Source organism: Miscanthus floridulus, chromosome 10 (assembly GCF_019320115.1).
Source record: "Miscanthus floridulus cultivar M001 chromosome 10, ASM1932011v1, whole genome shotgun sequence".
Taxonomy (NCBI): Eukaryota; Viridiplantae; Streptophyta; class Magnoliopsida; order Poales; family Poaceae; genus Miscanthus; species Miscanthus floridulus.
The window spans coordinates 116,482,844-116,507,137 of NC_089589.1; the positions used below are offsets into that span (position 1 = coordinate 116,482,844).

General features: G+C 42.5%; 1 pseudogene; it reads right to left on the reverse strand.

The window, feature by feature from the left end:
* Window positions 1–101: 101 nt before the first annotated feature.
* LOC136489370 (protein ALP1-like) lies at window positions 102–6,206 on the reverse strand (annotated as a pseudogene).
* Window positions 6,207–24,294: the final 18,088 nt, after the last annotated feature.

Genomic DNA, 24,294 nt, shown 5'->3' on the forward strand with positions numbered 1-24,294 from the left:
AAAAATATGCCTTCAACTATTACAGTATCTAGTAAATCAAACAAAGAACATAGGTCTAGAAACTAATACATAATGCCTTGATGTTGTGATAGTAAATGAAATTATTCAACAGTAATATTTGTATATAAATCTGGAAAATTATGCCACAAGTGCTCGATAAGGTCAGCTTGAAGTTGTGTGTGTCTCCTTGTCCTTGATCTTCTTGTAATTCTGCATAAATGCATCGAACTCAGGTGTAGCATCGTGTGATACAGTCACCTTTTCTCCCACATCATCATATCTGAAATCTTTTTCGTCAACTCCCTCATCTTCAACAATCATATTATGCATAATGATACAAGCCGTCATGACAAGTTGAATTGTATCCTCATCCCACACACGTGCTGGCGCTCGAACAATGGCAAAGCGAGCTTGTAGAACCCCAAATGCTCGTTCGGCATCCTTCCTACAAGCTTCTTGTGCTTTTGCAAAATATTTGTTCTTATTACCCCATGGCTCGGGTATGGTCTTTACGAATGTGGCCCAAGATGGATATATACCATCTGCTAGATAGTAACCCATAGTATAATCATTCCCATTGATGCTATAATTTACCTGTGGCCCTTGACCTTCAGCAAGCCTTGCAAATATAGGAGATCTGTGAAGAACATTTATATCATTGTGCGAACCTGGCATCCCAAAGAAAGCATGCCAAATCCAAAGATCTTTAGAAGTAACAGCTTCAAGAATAATTGTAGGCTCCTTTTTATGTCTCCTATACATACCTTGCCATGCATAAGGACAATTCTTCTAGGTCCAATGCATACAATCAATGGAACCAAGCATGCCAGGAAAACCTCTACTCTCACCAATCGCAAGTAATCTGGCAGTATCATCCTCATTGGGCAACCTCAAGTATTCATGTCAAAATACCTGAACAACAGCTCTGACAAACTTTCTAAGACTTTCTAGAGCAGTACTCTCCCCAATACGGATATAGTCATCCATAGCATTAGCTGCTACTCCATAAGCTAACATCCGGAATGCCGCCACCACCTTCTACAAACAAGATAGTCCTAGGGTTCTAGCTGTATTCCTCTTCTGCACGAAATAGTCATCATACTTCTCAACGGCATTCATTATGCGGACAAACACATGATGCCGCATTCGAAACCTATGACGTCAGATTAAAAAAAATTATTCAGACCTCAATGCATACACTAAACATAAGTCAATAAAATTTGAGAGAATTAACCTGCGCCTGAAATAACTCGGTCCATACGTAGGATTATCTGAGAAATAATCTCCATACAATCTGCAGTGTCCCGACTGCCTATCACGATTCTGAAAGGTCCTAATATGGCTAGAGGGGGGGTAAATAGCCTATTTAAAAACCTACAAATCAACTAGAGCAATTTGATTAGTATGACAAATAGCGAAATGCAAACTTGTTCTAGCTCTACAAGGGTTGCAAGCCACCTATTCAACAATTATAGTTGCAATGATTACTAAGCACACAACTTGCAAAGTTACTACTCACTAAGAGCTCTCAATCTTGCTACTCTAAAGAGCTTCACTAGACGAACTTAAAATAACAAAGCAAGCTCTTAATTCTAATTACACTAAAGAGCTTGCCACAACTAGTTTACAAGAATATAAATGAGTGAGTAGGGTGATTATACCGCCGTGTTGAGGAATGAACCAATCACAAGATGAAGATTACGCCAATCACGAGAGAATGCAAATGACAAGAGATAACCGATTTTCTCCCGAGGTTCACGTGCTTGCCAACACGCTACGTCCCTGTTGTGTCGACCAACACTTGGTGGTTCGGCAGCTAAGAGGTGTTGCACAAACCTCGTCTACATAATTCGACACCGCAAGAACCTATCCACAAGTGAGGTAACTCAATGACACGAGCAATTTACTAGAGTTCCTTTCGGCACTCCGCCGGGGAAGGTACAACTCCCCTCACAATCACCGGAGATGACCACGAACAATCACCAACTCGTGCCGATCCTCCACCGCTGCACCAAGCCGTCTAGGTGGTGGCAACCACCAAGAGTAACAAGCAAAATCCACAGCGCAACACGAATACCAAGTGCCTCTAGATTCAATTACTCAAGCAATGCACTTGGATCCTCTCCCAATATCACAAAGATGATGGATCAATGATGGAGATAAGTGGGAGGGCTTTTGCTAAGCTCATAAGTTTGCTATGTTAATGAAAAATGGGCAAGAGGATGAGCTTGAGCCAGCCATGGGGCTTAAATAGAAGCCCCCATGAAATAGAGCCGTTGTACCTCTTCACTAGGCACTGATCGGGGTGACCGGACGCAGGGCTCAGCGTCCGGTCGCCCGATGACGGCCATGTGTCATCCTATGTTCAACAGGAGACGTCTGATTTCAACGGTTGTGAAATGACCGGACGCTCTGCCATAAGTGACCGGATGGTCGTTTACAGTAAGGTTCCAAAACCGGTTTTCTTCGACCGGACGCGTCCGGTGGCACTTGACCGGACACAGCCAGCGTTCGGTCAGTTACCCTGACTTCTGTGCAGCTACGTCAATAGGACCAGACCCTGGACCTCAGCGTCTGGTCAATCCATGACCTAGCGTCTGGACGATTGACCGATGCCAGCGTCTTCGCTGTTACAACTGACCGGATACGCCGGTTCCTCAGAGACCAGCGTCCGGTCACCTTGTGACCAGCGAGACTAACTCCTTTTCGCCTCTAACTTCTTCACCCTTGCTCAAATGTGCCAACCACCAAGTGTATCACCTTGTGCACATGTGTTAGTATATTTTCACAAACATTTTCAAGGGTGTTAGCACTCCACTAGATCCTAAATGCATGTGCAATGAAATAGAGCATCTAGTGGCACTTTGATAACCGCATTTCAATACGAGTTTCACTCCTCTTAATAGTATGGCTATCTATTCTAAATATGATCACACTCACTAAGTGTCTTTATCACTAAAATAAAATAGCTCCTACATTTTATACCTTTGCCTTGAGCCTTTTATTTTTCTCTTACTTCTTTCCAAGCTCAAGCTTTTGATCATAACGATGCCATCTCCATTGTCATGATCTTCGTCATTGCTTCATCACTTAGAATAGTGCTACCTATCTCATGATCATTTTGATAAATTAGGTTAGCACTTAGGGTTTCATCAATTAACCAAAACCAAACTAGAGCTTTCAATCTTCCCCTTTTGGTAATTGATGACAACCCTTATACAAAGATATGAATTAAAGTTCATTTGAATCCATGTTGCTTGCCCAAACATATTTACCATGTGTAAAGGATATGAACAAGTTTTATGAACTCCATATGGTAGCAATTGCTCCCCCTATATATGTGCTAAGAGTTTGGATTGAAGCTTTGCACATATGCTTAGATAGGAAATATAGGAGACAATTTCTATCAAATGATGCTAAGGTATAAGAGACGGACCTTTAAAGCGTGATACCAATCGAAGTGCACCATTATACCATCCTTAGCACCATTAGTAACTAGACATACATAGAAACTATAATACCCCATGAGATCAATATTACAAGTAAGGGTCTAGTTTTCATATGATGAACATAAGTCTAGTTACTTTAGCTAGATACCACTAGTAAATACTTGGAAATGAAATCATTAGATATCCTTTCATTTTATCATTCAAACCTACAACTAGCATACACCACACAAGCATGAATATTGAAATTTAAAACTTGTGTCATGCACGCAAACATATGAAATGCACATTCAAATGCACCATACAAGTTCATGAGCTTGCTCCCCCTATTTGTATGCTCAAAATTAATTGATCCCCTTCCTTTATCATATCTTATCTCTCTACACTATTTCTTCCCCTATCACTTATCTTTGTTTCCCTCTCCCTTTGTCATCAATGACCACAAAGGCTTAAAGTATAGATAGGTTCAAATTATAGATATGTTGGGGTGAAACCATGTGAAATGAGGATCATTTTTCAATTTGGTTCAATCTAGATCACTTGCAAAAGATATTTAACTTGGTTTGATCCAAGAACAAGCTTCTTCACACCTCCAAATAAGAGTTATCTTGTACCATATTGAGTTAAACACTTATAGCTTATTTTCTAGATCAAACACTAGGTTTACAAGCTCATAAACATATCATATGCTACCACTAGATCATTTTAAGCATACAAGCAATAGTGGTACCATACAAGTATCAAATTCATTTGTTTTTATAAATGAGCCTATTCAAATGTGAAATATGTCTAGATGCACTAAATATGTCCTTAGCAAGGATGTATGCCATGCCAATCAACTTTTACCTTGAATTGCTCAAAGGAGAGGCATGTCATATAAATTGGGGGTGCATCAACATATATTGGTGAAGTCAAGTATGTTCAATTCATTCCTTAGCTTGCAAAACCTCTTCTTATCAAGTGGCTTGGTGAATATGTCGACAAGTTGATCTTCGGTGCCTACACTCTCTATGCAAATGTCCCCCTTTTTGTTGGTGATCTCTTATGAAGTGATGACGGACATCTATATGCTTTGTTCTTGAGTGTTGAACCGGGTTGTTTGTGAGTTTGATGGCACTCTCATTGTCACATAGCAATGGCACTTGCTTGATCCTAATTCCAAAATCACTCAAAGTAGCCTTTATCCAAAGTAATTGAGCACAACAACTACTGGCCAAAATGTACTCCGCTTCGGCAGTTGAAAGTGCTATACAATTTTGCTTCTTTGATGACCAAGATACAAGTAATCTTCCTAATAGTTGACATATGCCCGATGTACTCTTTCTCTCAATTTTGCATCCCGCATAATCAGAGTCCGAATATCTAATCAACTCAAATCTTGCTCCTTTGGGATATCATAATCCAACATGTTGTGTATGCTTCAAGTACCTCAATATTCTTTTAGTTGCCTTCAAATGACTTTCTCTTGGTGAGGCTTAAAATCTAGCACATATGCATACAATAAACATCACATCCGGTCTTGATGCGGTCACATAGAGTAGGCTTCCAATCATAGACCAATACATCTTTTGATCCACCATGTTGCCACTAGCATCACTATCCAAACTTCCACTTGTCCCCATTGGTGTACTTATAGCTTTACTCTCATCCATTCCAAACTTCTTAAGCATGTCCTTGATATACTTGCCTTCACTCACAAATGTGCCATTCTTCATTTGCTTGATTTGAAGACCAATGAAGTAACTTAGCTCTCTAATCATAGACATCTCAAACTCACTTGCCATCATCTTGCCAAACTCCTCACAAAAATCTTGATTTGTTGACCCAAATATGATATCATCAACATAGATTTGCATTACAAATAAGTCATTTCCAAGCTTCTTGGTGAAGAGAGTGGTGTCAACCTTTCCCATCTTGAATCCCTTAGAGAGTAGGAAATCCCTCAATCTCTCATACCATGCTCTTGATGCTTGTTTCAATCCATACAAAGCATTTCTCAACTTATAAATATGGTTGGGTTTCTTCTCATCTTCAAAACTAGGAGGTTGCTCAACATATACAAACTCATTGATGTACCCATTGAGAAATACACTCTTCACATCCATTTGGTACAACTTGATGTTGTGGGCACAAGCATAGGCTAACAAGATCCTAATTGCTTCCAATCTTGCAACCGGAGCATATGTTTCTCTAAAGTCAAGACCTTCAACTTGAGTGTAACCTTGAGCCACTAATCTTGCTTTGTTCCTTATTACTATCCTATCTTGATCTTGCTTGTTCTAAAAGACCCACTTGGTTCCAATCATATTATGATCCTTAGGCCTCTCAACTAACTTCCATACTTGGTTTCTTGTGAAGTTATTTAGCTCTTCATGCATAGCATTAACCCAATCAATATCCTTCAAAGCTTCATCTATCTTCTTAGGTTCAATAGATGACACAAATGAGAAATGCTCATAAAATAAAGCCAATCTTAATCTTGTTTGTACACCTCTTGAAATATCACCAATGATAGTGTTCAAGGGATGATCTCTTGCAACATTAGTTAGTTGAAGCACTTACTTGATTGCTTGCATTTGATAGATCACTTGGTTGAGATGATGAACTAGCCACTTGTTGATCTTGCACATTACCATAACTAGTGCTTGCTTGGATTTGATCATGAGAACCACTAGTATGCACATTTGAGTCAGAGAGCACTTGATTCTTGTCATCTTCAACATCAATCACCTCTCTAGGCCTTAACTCACCAATATCCATGTTTTTCATTGCCTTGACCAATTGAGTGCTTTTCACATCATCTAGATTCTTATCTTCCTTTTAGGAACCATTTGTTTCATCAAACTCTACATCATGAACTTCTTCAAGAGTACCACTAGCCAAATTCCAAACTCTATAAGCCTTGCTAGTAGTGGAGTAACCGAGCAAGAAACCTTCATCACATTTCTTTTCAAACCTGCTCAATCTAGTGCCTTTCTTCAATATGTAGCATTTACAACAAAACCCCCAAAAGTATGCTATGTTAGGCTTTCTTCCATTCAAAAGCTCATAAGGTGTCTTCTCCATCATGGGGTGACAATAGAGTCGATTGCTATAATAGCAAGTCGTGTTGATTACTTTGGCCCAAAATGAATTACTCATATTGTACTCACTCAACATTGATCTTGCCATATCAATTAAGATTCTATTCTTCCTTTCAACTAGCCCATTTGATTGAGGAGTATACTTGGCCGAGAATTGATGTCTAATTTCAAATTCATCACATAACTCATCAATTCTAGTGTTCTTGAACTCACTTCTATTGTCACTTCTAACTTTCTTGATTGTTGTTTCAAACTCATTGTGAATGCCCTTGACAAAAGATTTGAATATTGCAAACACATCACTCTTGTCAACAAGAAAGAAGACCCATTATATCTAGTGAAATCATCCACAATTACAAATCCATATTTGTTTCCACCAATGCTAGTGTATATGGTTGGTCCAAACAAATCTATGTGCATCAACTCAAATGCCTTAGATGTGCTCATCATACTCTTCTTAGGATGTGTGTTACCAACTTGCTTTTCGGCTTGACATGCACTACATAGTTTATCCTTCTCAAATGTGACATCTTTCAAGCCTCTAACTAAGTCATGCTTGATTAACTTGTTTAATTGTTTCATTTCAACATGGCCAAGCCTTCTATGTCATAACTAACCCATGCTAGACTTAGTGATCAAACATGTTGACAATTGAGCTTCTCTAGCATTGAAATCAACTAAGTATAGATTATCATATCTAAATCCTTTGAATATCAAGTTAGAGCCATCTACACTTATGATCTCTACATCATCCACACCAAATATGCACTTGAAACCAAGATCACATAATTGAGCTACCGATAATAGGTTGAAGTGTAAGCTCTCTACTAGTAGCACATTGGAAATGCTCAAATTATTAGATATTGCAATCTTATCAAGCCCTTTGACCTTGCCTTTGCCATTGTCACCAAATGTGATACTATCAAACCCATTGATCTTGTTTTCATTGATTGAATTGAATATTCTTGGATCACCGGTTATGTGTTGTGTGCACCCACTATCAAGCACACAATGCCTTCCTCTGGATTTATAATTAACCTATAAAAGAAGATTAATTCTTTTTAGGTACCCAAACTTGTTTGGGTCCTTGAAGATTAGTTACCAAGGTCTTTAGTACCCAAATAACCTTCTTCTTTGGGCCCATAATTGGTGTACCAATAAACTTAGCATTCACACCGTTGGCACCCTTATAAAGCATGTAGCAAGAATCAAATTTATTGAGGATACATTAGGTAGCTTGTTCTTGTTAGTCTTGCAATTTTGCTCTATATGCCCAACTTGCTTGCATCTATTGCAAAACCGACCATTGCCCTCCACAAAGCTAGTTTTGGGAGTGACAAAGGCCGCCTTGCCTTTCTTGGGGGTATAGCTTAATCCCTCTTTGTTGAGAGAAAATCTTTGGCTACCCAAGCACTTTAGCAAGCGAGCATCTCCACCATAGACATTGCCTAAGGCACGAGTGAGCTCATTCACCTCCTTCTTGAGGGTCTTATTTTCCACCATTAGTGAGGTTTCACAAGTGAGACCATCATTCAAAGGTGAAGTAGAAGTGGTAGTACTACAAGAAGTGTTAGTGGGAGTAATAAAAATAGATTCAGCAATAAGATCACATGTTAGTCCCACATCACATAATATGATCACTTGTTCCTTCTTGGCTTCCTCCACTTTGACTTGCTCAATGAGAGATGAGTGAGTCTTTTCAAGCTTAGAGTGAGCTTTGTCAAGCTTCTCATGGGCTTCCATTAGCCTCTCATGAGTAGCATTGAGCTCATCAAAGGATTGCTCAAGAAATTTTACTTTCTTGTGCAATTCTTTGCACTCCTTTCTCTTCATCTCATTGTAAGCGTGCACTTGCTCACACATGTCCAAGAGCTCCTCCTTGGTGTACTCCTCATCCTCATCATTATCATTCCTACAAGAGTCACTTTCACATTCATCATCATCACTCACATTATACTTTACCTTGGTAGGCTTTGCCATGAGGCATGTCGATGGAGTGTCGAAGATGGAGAGCTTCTTGTTGATGGTGATGCTTGCTAGTGCTCTCTTAATAGATTTCTTGTCATCATCACTAGAGCTATCACCATCTGAAGAACCATCACTATCCTAAGTGACTACATAGCCTCCACCCTTCTTTTTTCTTTTAGAAGGTCATTCTCTTCTCCTTCTTCTCATTTTTATCTTTCTTGTGCTTCTTCTTCTCATCTTCATCATTATCACTATTGTAGGTTCAATTTGCTATAACATGATCAGGGCTCTTGCAATTATAGCATCTTCTCACATACTCTTTGCTCTTGGTATAATCTCTTCTCTTTCTTGCACCATAGCCCTTCTTCTTTATGAATTTACCTATCTTGCGCACAAATAGAGCCATGGCTTTATCATCAATGTCACTAAGATCATCATCATCACTTGATTCTTTCTTAAACTTGCCCTTGTTCTTGAATGATGATGAGCTAGCCTTAAATGCTACACTCTTCTTCCTTCTTGTCCTCCTTGTCACCCCCTCCTTTTCCACACGGTATGTCTCTTGTATCATGACATCACCTAGTACTTGGTTGGGGATAATGTCCTTCAATCCTCCTCTTATAATGAGCAATCTCAACATCTCAAATCTTGGAGGTAAGCACATCAAGAATCGATGAGAGACATCATCATCCTTGATCTTCTCTCCCAATACCTAGTCGTTGACAATGACTTGCAATCGATGGAACATCTCCGAAATGCTCTCATCATCCTTCATCTTGAAACTTGTCAACTTGTCCTTAAGGATGTACAACTTGGCACTCTTTATCGCCAGTGTGCCCTCATATGTTTCCTCTAATCTCCTCCACACCTCATTTGCTCTTTCACAATCTTTGATTTTCTCAAACACCTTGGAATCAATAGTAATGTATATAGTGTTGAGAGCCATTGTGTTATATTGCTTGTTGATCTTGTCTTGGTTGGTGGGATCATCGGGATCAATGATAGCATAGTCATTCTCAGTCACATCCCATACTTGATCATTTATTGAACCAAGATACATTCTCATCTTTCTCTTTCAATAACCATAGGATGTGCCATCAAAGAACGGTGGTTTACCCCCCACATGGTTGAACACAACTTGAGCTATAATTTAAAACCGAGATTGTTAAGCCTTCAATCAAATGGTGACCACGACTCTGATACCACTTGAAAGGTAATATGGCTAGAGAGGGGGTGAATAGCCTATTTAAAAATTTACAAATCAACTAGAGCAATTTGATTAGTATGACAAATAGCGAAATACAAACTTGCTCTAGCTCTACAAGGGTTGCAAACCACCTATTCAACAATTCTAGTTGTAATGATTACTAAGCACACAACTTGCAAAGTTACTACTCACTAAGAGCTCTCAATCTTGCTACTCTAAAGAGCTCCACTAGACGAACTTAAAATAACAAAGCAAGCTCTCAATTCTAATTACACTAAAGAGCTTGCCACAACTAGTTTGCAAGAATATAAATAAGTTAGTAGGGTGATTATACCGCCGTGTTGAGAAATGAACCAATCACAAGATGAAGATTACGCCAATCACCGGGAGAATGCAAATGACAAGAGACAACCGATTTTCTCCCGAGGTTCACGTTGAAAGTGCATTTGCCCCCTATGTGGGTTTTGGTGTATTGATGACATCCAAATTAGAGACTAATGTGATCTTAATAAGATATGTTGCAGCTATTAGTCCCATGAAAGATTCAAAGAGTTGATAAAGATGAAATGGTATCCCTCAATTCTTGAAGTTGTAAAGGCGGACGAATTCAAAACGATCTCCAAAGGTTTTAATTTTGTTTTTGAGTTTAGGATCCACCACACTATAAAGAGGGATGCAAGTTTAGTTGGTCTGAGGAAGATAGAGTGCTCAAGTATTTAAATAAAATCAAAAGTGTGTCACTCTAACACTTCACGATCACATAGAATAATTTTCTGTGACTTTCGATGTCGGAAGTCTCGACCTAAGCCAGGGGTCCCGGCACCTGTGCTTCTGACTGCTCGCTGTCCGTGCACGTCGGAAGTCCCGACGTTCGCCGGGAGTTCCGACCGTCGGAAGTCCTGACGTTCGCCGAGAGTTCCGACACTGACCTGACCCAAGCCGGGAGTCTCGGCCTCAGCAGTGCTGGCTGTTTGATTAACTGTGCTCATCGAAAGTCCCGACGATCGTCGGGAGTTCCGATCGTCGGAAGTCCCAACGTTTGCCGGGAGTTCCGACACTGACTTTCACCCGTGGACTTCTGACTCGTTATGAACAGTGTTTTCTGTTGTAGTCGGAACTCCCAGGATCTGTGTCGGGACTTCCGACGTAGATCTGAACGGTTGGATTTTCACTTGGAGTATAAATACTCCTCTCTTCACTTCTAACCGTTACGGACTCATTTTCACAGTTGACTCACTTCGTGCTGAACAGCTCCCAAGCAACACAAGCACCCCTCTCCTTCCTCCCCTGCTCTAATCTTTGATTCCCTTAGGTTTTGAGTGAAAGGAGAGTGGATTAAGTGAGAGCATCACTTTGGAAAGCTTGAGCACTTGATTTCTTCGTCAAGCCGGTTGATTTTGCGTCTATTACTCTTGGGGCTTTGCCCCTAGCTGGCTAGGCGTTGCCCTAGAGCTTCCATCTTGTGGAAGAGCCTTGGGAAGTTTGTATCACCCTTCGATTTCTTAGTGAAAAGCTCAAGTGACCTTTGTGGTCGCTTTGAGAGAGGCAAGGAGGTGGAAAAGACTCCGACCTTAGTGGTCACCTCAACAACGAGGACGTAGGAGCTCCTTTGTGGGGTTACCGAACCTCGGGATAAATCCTTGTGTCCCGCGTGCTTGTTGTTGTTGTGATTACTTGAGATTACTTGTATGTGTTTGTCTCCTTGTCTCCAAAATCTCCATTTTAGGGTTTGGACTCGATCTACAGTTTGGAGGCATTACGGCGTCAAGGGAGTGACCCAACATCTTCACCAAACCACTAGGAAGTGAGGTTGTAAGTTTTTTTATCCGTAAAGTTAAATTTGGCACTGCTTTTGTAGTTCACGTAGGCGTCGGAACTGCTGACGTTTACGTCGGAACTTCTGACAACGTCGGGAGTTCCGACCCAAACGTCGGGACTTCTGACAGTGGCTGACAGATTTGAACTTAGCATTTGCAGTAAATTTTTAGATACACCTATTCACCCCCCTCTAGGCATTGTTAGATCCTTTCAATTGGTATCAAAGCAAGGTCTTCTCTTTGCGTTTCACCACGTGAGAAGAAACAATGTCGGAGACCGACAAGATGCAAGCCGTTGCCGTCGAAATGGCCAAGAAAATAGCTGAAGAGTTGATGAGTACTCAAGTCAAGCTCTATCAAGATGAAATGAAAAAGATGCAAGATGAGATGAGCAAGTTGAAGGAAGAATTGAGCAAGAAGGTTGATGATGCAATAAGTGGCAAGAATGATATTAGTGACAAGAATGAAGCAAACAAAGATGCCGCTAGTGATATTGGAGCCGGTGAGCATGCTCATGGAAAAGGAATATATTCACACATGAGTTTTGACTATGGACAAATCATGAAAAGTTCAACACTCCATACTCCGTCCGTCAATATTGACAAGCCACCTCACTTTGATGGAACAAGATACACCGATTGGTCTTACAAGATGAAGATGCATCTAATAGCCGCAAGACTTTGGGAAGTTGTGGATGTTGGTGTGATGATTCCTACCGATGAAGATAGAGAGATAACTCTGGAAGAAGTGCACAACCTTCATCAAAATGCATAAGCCGTAGCATTGCTTGTGTCAAGCTTAGCTTCGGATGAGTTTAAAAAAGTAAATGGAATGGAAAGTGCAAAGCAAATTTGGGATACTTTGAAAGTATCATTTGAAGGAGATATAAGTGTGAGGAAATGCAACATAGAGTTACTTCATGGTGAATTGGAAAGATTTGTATTCTTGCAAAATGAAACAACACAATCCATGTTTGATAGGCTCATGGCATTGGTCAACCGCATAATAGCTCTTGGTAGCAACGAATGGGATGACAACAAAGTTGCTAGAAAGATGTTGAGAACCTATAGAGCCAAGAACAACATGCTAGCATCCGTGATCATGGAAAGGCCCGGTTATGATGAGATGACACCTCAAGAAGTTCTTTCAAAGCTCAAGCATCATGAGTGTCTAGATGAAGATGCAATCAATGCTCACAATCAAAATCCTAATGCAATGGGATTCAACAAGAGTGTCGCCCTTAAAGCAACTCAACAACATGAAGGTCAAGTTTCAAGTCAAAAAAAGAAGAAAGTGAAGGATGATTCCTCAAGTGGAGAAGAAGATTCCGATGCAGAGGTTGCATTTGTGATTAGAAATCTTAGAAAGTTTATGAAGAAGAAAAGCAATCGCAAGACCTATGGTGATGGTAAGAGAAGGTTCAAAAAGAGATTTTGCTATGGATGTGGTCAAGTTGGTCACTTCATAGCTGATTGTCCTAATGAGAAAAAGAAGCACAAGCATGACAAGGATGAAGATAAGAAGAACAAAGGCAAGAAGAGAGGTGAAGCTCATATTGGGGAAGAATGGGAGTCAAGTGATAGTAACTCAAGTGATGATGAGAAGAAGAAGGGAGCCGCAAACATCGCCATCCACTACTCTTCTTCACCGACCATGATCTTCCCCTACTCAACTTCACCACCAAAGCTCTTCGCCAACCTATCTTCACCACCGAGGCTCTTCTCCAACCTCATCGACAACGACTACTACACTCCAACTTGTCTCATGGCAAAAGGAGAGAAGGTACATACTACATCCGTTTCCTCTAGTGATGAGTATGATAGTTGTGATGATAACATAGAAGAAATTGAAGCAACCATGATAAAGAAATTTGGTAAAAAGACATTCACTAAAATAAAAATGCTAATGAAGAAATTAGAGAAGAGGGATAGATGCTTAGAGTTGCAAGGAGATATAATTACTCAAGAGAGAGAGAAAAACCTTACACTTGAAGCATCTATCGCCGAGGAAAAGATGAAGGTTGAGAAGTTAACCGTTGAATTGTCTTTAGCCAATGACTCAATTGGGAAATTGACTAAGGAACATTTCTCGGTTAATGATCAAATAGCTAGCCTTAAGAATGAAAAGAGTATAACTCAAGAAAGCCTCACAAGCTTGAAAGAAAAATATCAAAATCTTGAGCTAAACTATAGTACTCTTTGGGCTAGCACTTCAACTTCTCCTAAGGCAACCGAAGTCTCTAATGTCTCCACTAGTGATGGTTGTAAAAGATGCTATAAAATTGATGTAAATGCATATGCAACTAACCTTGTTGAGTTAGAGAAGAAAAACAAGGAGATTCATAGGTTGGAGATGATATTGAAGAATGGGTGTAAGTGTCAAGAGCAATCTAACAAGACTATATACAAGTTATCAAGGCACCCATCAATCAAGGAAGGCATTGGCTACAATAGGTATGATGGAAAGGCAAATGGAAGGAATATAATAAATGGTGTGCCTTGTGTGAAGTTCAACAAGGGCGTTGCTCTTGATGAGCTTATATGCAAGGCCAACAACAAGGTATACATTCCAAAGATTCAACCTACAAATACCAAGACAATCAAGACAAAGCAATCCGATGTCCTCAAGCCACAAGCACCACTTCCACGGTGCTATGCTAGTGACTATATGTGTTGTTGGGGCAAGGATGGCAAGATTGTGGTTAAGTATGTTGGTGCCCAAAAGAGAAAGGAAATTATGAGGAGTGTTTGGGTGCTCAAGTTTTATGTGACTAACCCCTTAGGACCCAAATCTTTTTAGGTACCTAAAACAAAAGCATAATTTGTTTTTGTAGGAATATTCCTCTGGTGGAACAAGTTGGGTGTTGGATAGTGGATGCACCAATCATATGACCGGAGAGAAGGACATGTTCACATCATTTCAACCAAGTCATGATCAAAGTGGAAATATTATGTTTGGTGACAATGGAAAAGGTGAAGTACTCGGTTTGGGTAAAATTGCAATATCAAATGATAATTCCATTTCCAATGTCTTACTTGTGAATTCATTGAGATACAATTTGTTGTCGGTTTCACAACTTTGTGAGATGGGTTACAATTGTCTCTTTACGGATAAGGGTGTGGAAGTCTATAGAAGGGAGGATTCCTCTATTGCATTTACGGGTCATTTAAAGGGGAAACTCTATCTAGTTGATTTCACATCAAATAGAGTAAATCCCGAGACTTGTTTAATGGCAAAATCTAGCATGAGTTGGTTATGGCATCGCCGACTTGCCCATGTTGGGATGAGGAACTTGGCCAAACTTCAAAAAGGCGAACACATCCTTGGACTAACAAATGTGTCTTTTGAGAAAGATAGAATTTGTAGCGCATGCCAAGCGGGAAAACAAGTTGGAGCTAAACATCCCGTCAAGAATGTTGTGACAACCGAAAGGCCATTGGAGTTGCTTCACATGGACATATTTGGACCCGTCGCTTATATAAGCATTGGTGGTAACAAATATGGCTTTGTAATTGTTGATGATTATTCTCGTTTCACTTGGGTATTCTTTTTGCGTGAAAAGAGCGAAGTCCAAGGAATCTTCAAGAAGTTTGCTAAAAGAGCCCAAAATGAGTTTGATGTCAAAATCAAGAGAGTTAGAAGTGACAACGGGACGGAGTTCAAGAACACCAACATTGAAGAGTTTTTTGATGTAGAAGGAGTCAAGCATGAGTTTTCGGTTCCATACACTCCACAACAAAATGGTGTTGTGGAGAGGAAGAACCGAACGCTCATAGAAGCCGCAAGAGCAATGTTGGATGAGTACAAGACCCCAACTAATTATTGGGCGGAAGCGGTCAACACGGCATGTTATGCCATCAACCGCTTATATCTTCACAAGATAAGAGAGAAGACCGCCTACGAACTTCTAACCGGTAAAAAGCCTAAGGTGCACTACTTTAGAGTTTTTGGATCCAAGTGTTTCATACTTAACAAGAAATCCAAAAGTTCTAAGTTTGCACCAAAGGTTGATGAAGGTTTCATGCTTGGTTATGGTACTAACGAACATGGATATCGTGTTTTCAATAAAACCACCGGTTTGATTGAAATTGCGGTAGACGTGGCTTTTGATGAAACCGATGGCTCTCAAAAGGAGCAAGTCAATGTTAAGAATGTAGGTAATGAGGAAGCCCCACATGAAGCAATCAAGAAGCTTGCTATTGGTGAAGTGAAGCCCGTTGAAGACGAAGATGAAGACCATGTTGTGCGTAATGATCTTGATCCAACCATTCATCGTGTTTCATCAAATGAACATGGTGAAGCCTCCGCAACAAGAAACAATCAAGATGGGAGATCAAATGAAGCACAAGGTCAATCTCATGAAGATGGTGTCAACAATGAGCGAGCTCAACCACAACTCAACAATGAAGAAAGAAGTGAAGTCAACCCTCTGCAAGCTCATGATTGTGATCTTCCAATCAATCATGACTGTGATGATGATGGTGATGATGGCCCTATCCAAAGATCAACTCAAGTGCCACATCCTAGAGTGCATCAATCCATTCAACGGGATCATCCCGTTGATAACATATTGGGGAGCATTCGACGAGGGGTAACTACACGTTCCCGTTTAGCAAGTTTTTGTGAATATTACTCGTTTGTTTCTCCTTTGGAACCTCGTAGGGTGGAAGAGGCACTTGATGATCCGGATTGGATGATAGCCATGCAAGAGGAGTTAAATAACTTCACTCAGAATGAAGTCTAGTCCTTGATGGAAAGACCCAAGCAAAATGTGATTGGAACCAAGTGGGTTTTCTGCAACAAGCAAGATGAGCATGGCGTGGTAACAAGGAACAAGGCAAGGTTGGTGGCTCAAGGATTCACTCAAATTGAAGGTTTGGATTTTGGGGAGACCTATGCACCGGTGGCTAGGCTAGAATCAATTCGTATTCTACTTGCCTATGCCGCCCATCATGATTTCAAGTTATATCAAATGGACGTGAAGAGTGCATTTCTCAATGGCCCCCTATCCGAGTTGGTGTATGTGGAGCAACCACCGGGCTTTGAAGACCCCAAGTATCCAAACCACGTCTACAAGCTCGACAAGGCGCTCTATGGGCTCAAACAAGCCCCTAGAGCTTGGTATGATTGTTTAAAGGATTTCCTACTCAAACAAGGTTTTGAGATAGGAAAGGCCGATGCTACTTTGTTTACTCGCAAAGTCAATAATGATATCTTTGTTTGCCAAATATATGTCGATGACATAATATTTGGTAGTACTAATGTGGCTTTTTGTGAGAAATTTAGTAGGATTATGACAAATAGGTTTGAGATGTCCATGATGGGTGAGTTGAAGTTCTTTCTTGGATTTCAAATCAAGCAACTCAAGGATGGCACGTTCATAAGTCAAACCAAGTACACCAATGACATGTTGAACAAGTTTAACTTGGACAAGGCCAAGCCCATCAAGACACCTATGCCAACCAATGGACATCTTGATCTTGATCAAGGAGGAAAGGACATCGATCAAAAGGTATATCGCTCCATGATTGGATCACTCCTTTACCTTTGTGCATCTAGGCCCGATATTATGCTTAGCGTGTGCATGTGTGCAAGATTTCAAGCTAATCCGAAAGAATGTCATTTGCTGGCCGTTAAGAGAATTTTTCGGTATTTAGTGCACACTCCTAATCTTGGCTTGTGGTATCATAAGGGCTCCACTTTTGAGTTACTTGGCTATTCCGATTCGGATTATGCCGGTTGCAAAGTAACTCGAAAGAGTACTACCAGAACTTGCCAATTTATTGGTCGTTCCTTGGTGTCTTGGAGCTCTAAGAAGCAAAATTCCGTTGCTTTGTCCACCGCCGAAGCCGAGTATGTGGCGGCCAGCGCTTGCTGTGCCCAACTACTTTGGATGAAGCAAACACTAAAGGACTTTGGGTGTGAGTTAACCAAGATTCCACTTTTGTGTGACAACGAGAGTGCCATTAAGTTGGCAAACAACCCCGTAAACCACTCTCGAACAAAGCACATAGACATCCGGCATCATTTTTTGAGAGACCACGAAGCCAAAGGAGATATCGCCATTCATCATGTGAGCACCAAAAAACAATTAGCCGATATCTTCACAAAGCCCCTAGATGAGTCAAGATTTTGTGCTTTGAGGAGTGAACTAAATATCATTGATTCTCGTAACGTGGCTTGATCCCTTGCACACAAATTTTGTTTGATCTAGTTAGGAGAAAAGGATTGTGAAAACATTGTGTGCCACTTTCAAAAACTACTTTGTAATTTTCATGAGTGACTATTGTTTTGTATTGGATGAATGAAATCTAGTCACCTGTGAAAATATGTGTGTCCATCATATTGTTGCCCCACATGGCAGAGCGAGTGCAGGTTAAGGTGTTTTTCTGTTTCCCTGCGTCGGAAGTCCCGACATTCGTCGGAAGTCCCGACGGCCGGGAGTCCCGGCTCGCGCCGGAAGTCCCGACCGCCGGAAGTCCCAACGTACGCCGGGAGTTCCGACGCAGATCTGACTGCGCCGATCCGTTACCCAACTCCCTTTTAACCGGCCCCGTCCTATTTTTTTACTACAGTTTGGTTTTCCTCCCTCCTCTCAACGCCGTCGCCGCCTCTGCCCCATCGCGCCCTCCCCTCCCTCCGCCGCCCTACCTCATCCTCCAGCCTCCTTCCTTCCTCCACCGCCGCCGGAGGTCTTGCCAGTAGTGCCGACCGCCCTCCCTCCCTCCCTCCCTCCCTTCCACCGCCCGTGCCCTCGTTTTCTTTTGATTGGGGTGTTCTTGTCGTTGGTGGAGGAGATTCCATTGGTGGAGGTGATTGTGCCCGTGGATTTGTTCGTCGATGACTACGATTCGTTTCTTTTCATCTCCTCCGTTCTCGTTTTAAGGTACTACCATGGTGTTCTAACCCTAAATCCAATGTACCTTTTGTTTTGCCTCTATTCTTTCTTCCTCTCTACTCCTCTATCTCCCTTGTTTGGATGTGTGTCGTGATTTGAAGCCCCATGAATGGGATGGTCACCATGTGCGCCGGAAGTCCCGGTGACCGTCGGGGGTTCCGACCGTCGGAAGTCCCGACGAACGCCGGAACTCCCGGCTATCGGAAGTCTCGACTTTGGCCGGGACTACCGACCCTATGGTGACCACTCCATTCCTGTTTCTTCACTTCTCGATGTTCGTTCACCTCTCCTTGTATTGTTTCTTAGTTCCATTTTGTGTTCTACGCAGTCATGGAAGGTGGTAGTAGTCCCTCGCGCCATCGGGAAAAGTGTTCAAAGAAGACTCAAGATTGTGCCGCTGTTCCCAAGCCGCCTGGCCGCACCAAGGCGTCTTACTCGCGTGGTGGTGCTGGTGTTTCCCGTGGCCGTGGCCGTGGTGACCAGGGGACATCGGCTGCCGCTCCTCCTCCTCCTGCTGCCCCTCCTCCTGCTCCTGCTCCTGTTGGGGCTGAGCCGATGGTTGATGAAGAAGAGGAAGCGCTGGATCGTGCTGGACGCACCATTGCTGTTCCACCGCTTCACACCCCGACTCGTGGTCCGCCGGGGACATTTCAGCTTGTTCCATTCACCGATGTGTCGCCGGTCATGTGGGAGCCCTCCATGGCTCCGAATCCGGCTGGTGGATGGACGCCTCCCCTTCCAGTGGATTATCGTCACCGAGTCAAGGACATCCGGTACAACAGAGCAAGGAACCTGTATGCAGAGGATGAGAAAGATCTTCGCCTTGAGTATCGTTTCTGGCACCCCTTCCATTATGATTTCTATGATTCCATTCTTTATCGGAAGTTTTTGAAGAAGAAGGAGCCACCGGTCCTTCAGATGAAGTGCATTGATGCATATTCTCTTGGCAAGTACAAGGAACCCGAGCTAGAGCAGATGGTTCGGGATATAAAATCAATGGGGCTGTACTACCTGCTACAGTTTTGGAAGAATTGGAACAACGAGCTCATTTGTCAGTTTTATGCTTCTTATCATCATGAGAGAGACCAGACCGGTGCTGTGGACATTATTCACTGGACCACTGAAGGCAAGCACTATAAGGTGGACTTCGTCAATTTCTCTCGCCTTCTAGGTTTAGGTCACAGCGACCGGAATGCCAATGAGTTGACTGAGTATGAGGATCTTGCTTTGGAGGAATATCAACACATGTATCTTGAGGGCCACAGAGCTGATGGACAGACCACATTTCTGAAGCCATATTATTATGTTCTGAACAACATCCTGAGACAGATATTGTATCCGAAGGTAGGTGACTCCACCTTTCTTCGTGATGATTCACAGAAGGTGCTTCAGCGTTTTGGAGATGAGTTTGAGAAGTTCTCCATCAGCCGCTATATCTGGTATAAGATTCATGATGCTTCTGAGGATCCGGTGAAGCACCTGCCCTATGCACCGTACATCATGCATATCATAGAGCATGTGTCTGGCATCCGTTTTCCCTATGACTCTGAGCATAAGATCCTCAAGATATCCAACAAAACCTCTATCGTTGCCGCTAGAGAACTCAAAGAACAAGCTGGGGCAGCCCAAGCTAAAGGGAAAGGTCCATCGGCTTCTCGCTCTCGCCGTGGTGCTGCCACCACTGCTGCTGCTGCTGCTCGCTCATCCAGTGATGAGCCCCTCTCTTCGTCCTCCTCCGGAAAGAAGCCCAGCAAGTTCAAGTTTCTACTGACCTACATGTTTGGACAGTGTTGTGCTAGTGCTCAGCGTGAGCACGACATGCAAGAGAGGCTATATCGATTGGAACAGCAAGCAGGAATTGTATCTTCTCCTCCGCCGCCATTTGTGCCTCCTCGTGATCCGTTGGCTTTATATGATGAGGCTTGTGCGGCATACGACGATGATGCTTCTTCTCGCCCACATGGCAAAGGGAAAGCAACTGAAGACGATGAGGAATATCAAGAGGAAGAAGATGATGAAGAAGACGACGATGGTGAGGAAAGTGACCAAGGCGATGATGATGACTCCGATGATGAGTAGTTGGTTTCTCATGCGGCCTACCCCTTTTGGCACTTGTTGACAAAGGGGGAGTGTTAGGCTTTGATTTATTGTAATAAGTTAGTTGGTCTTTATGTTTTGGAACTTTAAAACCTCTAGCGTGTATGAACTATGTCGTGTGGTGGCAATCGTGTGATGAACAACTATCTATTTATATGTGTGCGATGGATGATTGTAGGATGAGTTATGTTTTAATCTATCGTATTTGCTTGTGCTTATCTCTACTTGTCATGATGAATGTTTTTTTGTATGGCCATATGTTACTTCAAGTTTCTACTGTGAAATCTTGGCCATCATACTTCTTTTTACTTGTTGTGTGAAATAACATGTCATATTGCATCTCTTTTCACCGATACTTATTTGTTCACACATACTTGTTGCACCCCACGGATTACAAAATTTAGGGGGAGCTTTTGTCTTGGTGTATGCAAAGCATGTATACATGAGTCCAATTGAAATTCAAATTTATGCATACATCAAGGGGGAGCTCTCCATAAATTTTGGGGTTCAAAAAGCTTTAAATTCTTTCATTCCTATAAAAGCCTAAGTTGGTTGTCATCAATTACCAAAAAGGGGGAGATTGAAAGTACATTTGCCCCCTATGTGGGTTTTGGTGTATTGATGACATCCAAATTAGGGACTAATGTGATCTTAATAAGATATGTTGCAGCTATTAGTCCCATGAAAGATTCAAAGAGTTGATAAAGATGAAATGGTATCCCTCAATTCTTGAAGTTGTAAAGGCGGACGAATTCAAAACGATCTCCAAAGGTTTTAATTTTGTTTTTGAGTTTAGGATCCGCCACACTATAAAGAGGGATGCAAGTTTAGTTGGTCTGAGGAAGATAGAGTGCTCAAACATTTAAATAAAATCAAAAGTGTGTCACTCTAGCACTTCACGAGCACATAGAATAATTTTCTGTGACTTTCGGTGTCGGAAGTCCCGACGTAAGTCGGAACTCCCGACAGTCGGAAGTCCCGACCTAAGCCAGGGGTCCCGGCACCTGCGCTTCTGACTGCTCGCTGTCTGTGCACGTCGGAAGTCCCGATGTTCGCTGGGAGTTTCGACCGTCGGAAGTCCCGACGTTCGCCGGGAGTTCCGACACTGACCTGACCTAAGCCGGGAGTCCCGGCCTCAGCAGTGCTGGCTGTTTGATTAACTGTGCTCGTCGGAAGTCCTGACGATCGTCGGAAGTTCCGATCGTCGGAAGTCCCGACGTTTGCCGGGAGTTCCGACACTAACTTTCACCCGTGGACTTCTAACTCGTTGTGAACAGTGTTTTCTGTTGTAGTCGGAACTCCCGGGATCTGCGTCGGGACTTCCGACGTAGATCTGAACGGTTGGATTTTCACTTGGAGTATAAATACTCCTCTCTTCACTTCTAACCATTATGGACTCATTTTCACAGTTGACTCACTTCGTGCTGAACAACTCCCAAGCAACACAAGCACCCCTCTCCTTCCTCCCCTGCTCTAATCTTCGATTCCCTTAGGTTTTGAGTGAAAGGAGAGTGGATTAAGTGAGAGCATCACTTTGGAAAGCTTGAGCACTTGATTTCTTCGTCAAGCCGGTTGATTTTGCGTCTATTACTCTTGGGGCTTTGCCCCTAGCTGGCTAGGCGTTGCCCTAGAGCTTCCATCTTGTGGAAGAGCCTTGGGAAGTTTGTATCACCCTTCGATTTCTTAGTGGAAAGCTCAAGTGACCTTTGTGGTCGCTTTGAGAGAGGCAAGGAGGTGGAAAAGACTCCGACCTTAGTGGTCACCTCAACAACGAGGACGTAGGAGCTCCTTTGTGGGGTTGCCGAACCTCAGGATAAATCCTTATGTCCCGCGTGCTTGTTGTTGTTGTGATTGCTTGAGATTACTTGTATGTGTTTGTCTCCTTGTCTCCAAAATCTCCATTTTAGGGTTTGGACTCGATCTAAGGTTTGGAGGCATTACGGCGTCAAGGGAGTGACCCAACATCTTTCACCAAACCACTAGGAAGTGAGGTTGTAAGTTTTTTTTATCCGCAAAGTTAAATTTGGCACTGCTTTTGTAGTTCACGTAGGCGTCGGAACTGCTGACGTTTGCGTCGGAACTTCTGACAACGTCGGGAGTTCCGACCCAAACGTCGGGACTTCCGACAGTGGCTGACAGATTTGAACTTAGCATTTGCAGTAAATTTTTAGATACGCTTATTCACCCCCCTCTAGGCATTGTTAGATCCTTTCACACGTGCTTGCCAACACGCTACGTCCCCGTTGTGTCGACCAACACTTGGTGGTTCGGCGGCTAAGAGATGTTGCACAAACCTCATCCACACAATTGGACACCGCAAGAACCTACCCATAAGTGAGGTAACTCAATAACACGAGCAATTTACTAGAGTTACCTTTCGGCACTCTGCCGGAGAAGGTACAACTCCCCTCACAATCATCGAAGATGGCCATGAACAATCACCAACTCGTACCGATCCTCCACCACTGCACCAAGCCGTCTAGGTGGTGGCAACCACCAAGAGTAACAAGCGAAATCCGCTGCGCAACAGGAATACCAAGTGCCTCTAGATGCAATCACTCAAGCAATGCACTTGGATCATCTCCTAATCTCACAAAGATGATGGATCAATGATGGAGATGAGTGGGAGAGCTTTTGCTAAGCTCACAAGTTTGCTATGTTAATGAAAAATGGGCAAGATGATGAGCTTGAGCCGGCCATGGGGCTTAAATAGAAGCCCCCCACGAAATAGAGCCGTTGTACCCCTTCACTAGGCACTGATCGGGTGACCGGACGCTCCGGTCCTACTGACCAGACGCAGGGCTCAGCGTCCGGTCGCCCGATGACGGCCACGTGTCATCCTGTGTTCAACATGAGACGTCTGATTTCAACGGTCGCCCGACGATGACGACGAAGAATCCATCAGCTCGTGAACTACATCTTCAAATTCCATTATGAACCTTTGATTAGGAGGGTCCTAGGAATCTGCTTGAACACCTAACTAGGATTAAAGAAAGAAGATGTGTGTCGATCTACTGATTTGATAACGTGACCTAAAGAAAAATCATATCAAGGATACACGATGACCTACCTGAACACGTATAGGGTAGCAGCAGCCCGTCGCCACCAGGATCAACGTCTTGTGCTGGTGACGCACGCGCAATGTCGCCGCCAGGAGCCCAGAACACGACGATTTTCTATTGACGCGAAGGAGCACAGCCGCTACCAGGGCGTTGCTGCGGATGACTCCAAAGGAATAGATCGTAGAAAAATTCAATCGGCAGGTGGAATAGGTCCATGGTAGTTGGTGACGTGGCAATTTTTTAATATACAAGATGAGAAATAGCAAGTCTATTGAAAAACTCTTCTTTTTTGAGGGCTTCTATATTTTACAAAAGAGCTAAACTATGTACTTTGGCTATTTATTTTACCACATCTGTTGGAGATGCTCTAAGTGGGGTAGAGTAGAGGCCTAGCAATGACGAAGCAAATTGGCCCTGGGGGCCCAAGAGAGATTGGGAGAAGGTAGCCACTGGCTTGGCTAGTCCAGTGAGCTCCCGCTCGGCTGCATGGGGCTCTGGCAGGGGCGAAGGCGTGCCTGCACCTTCGGTGCTTTGACGATGGTTAAGCTAGTTTTTTTTAAAGCAGTGGTTACGATGTATTTTTTATAATGGTAAAGGTGTATACTTTTTAAGCAGAATAGATTCATAGCTATTATTGACAATGACAATTAGATTCTACTAAGGGCCTGTTTGAATCCTTAGAATTGAATTTATTCTAATAATTATAATTTAGACAT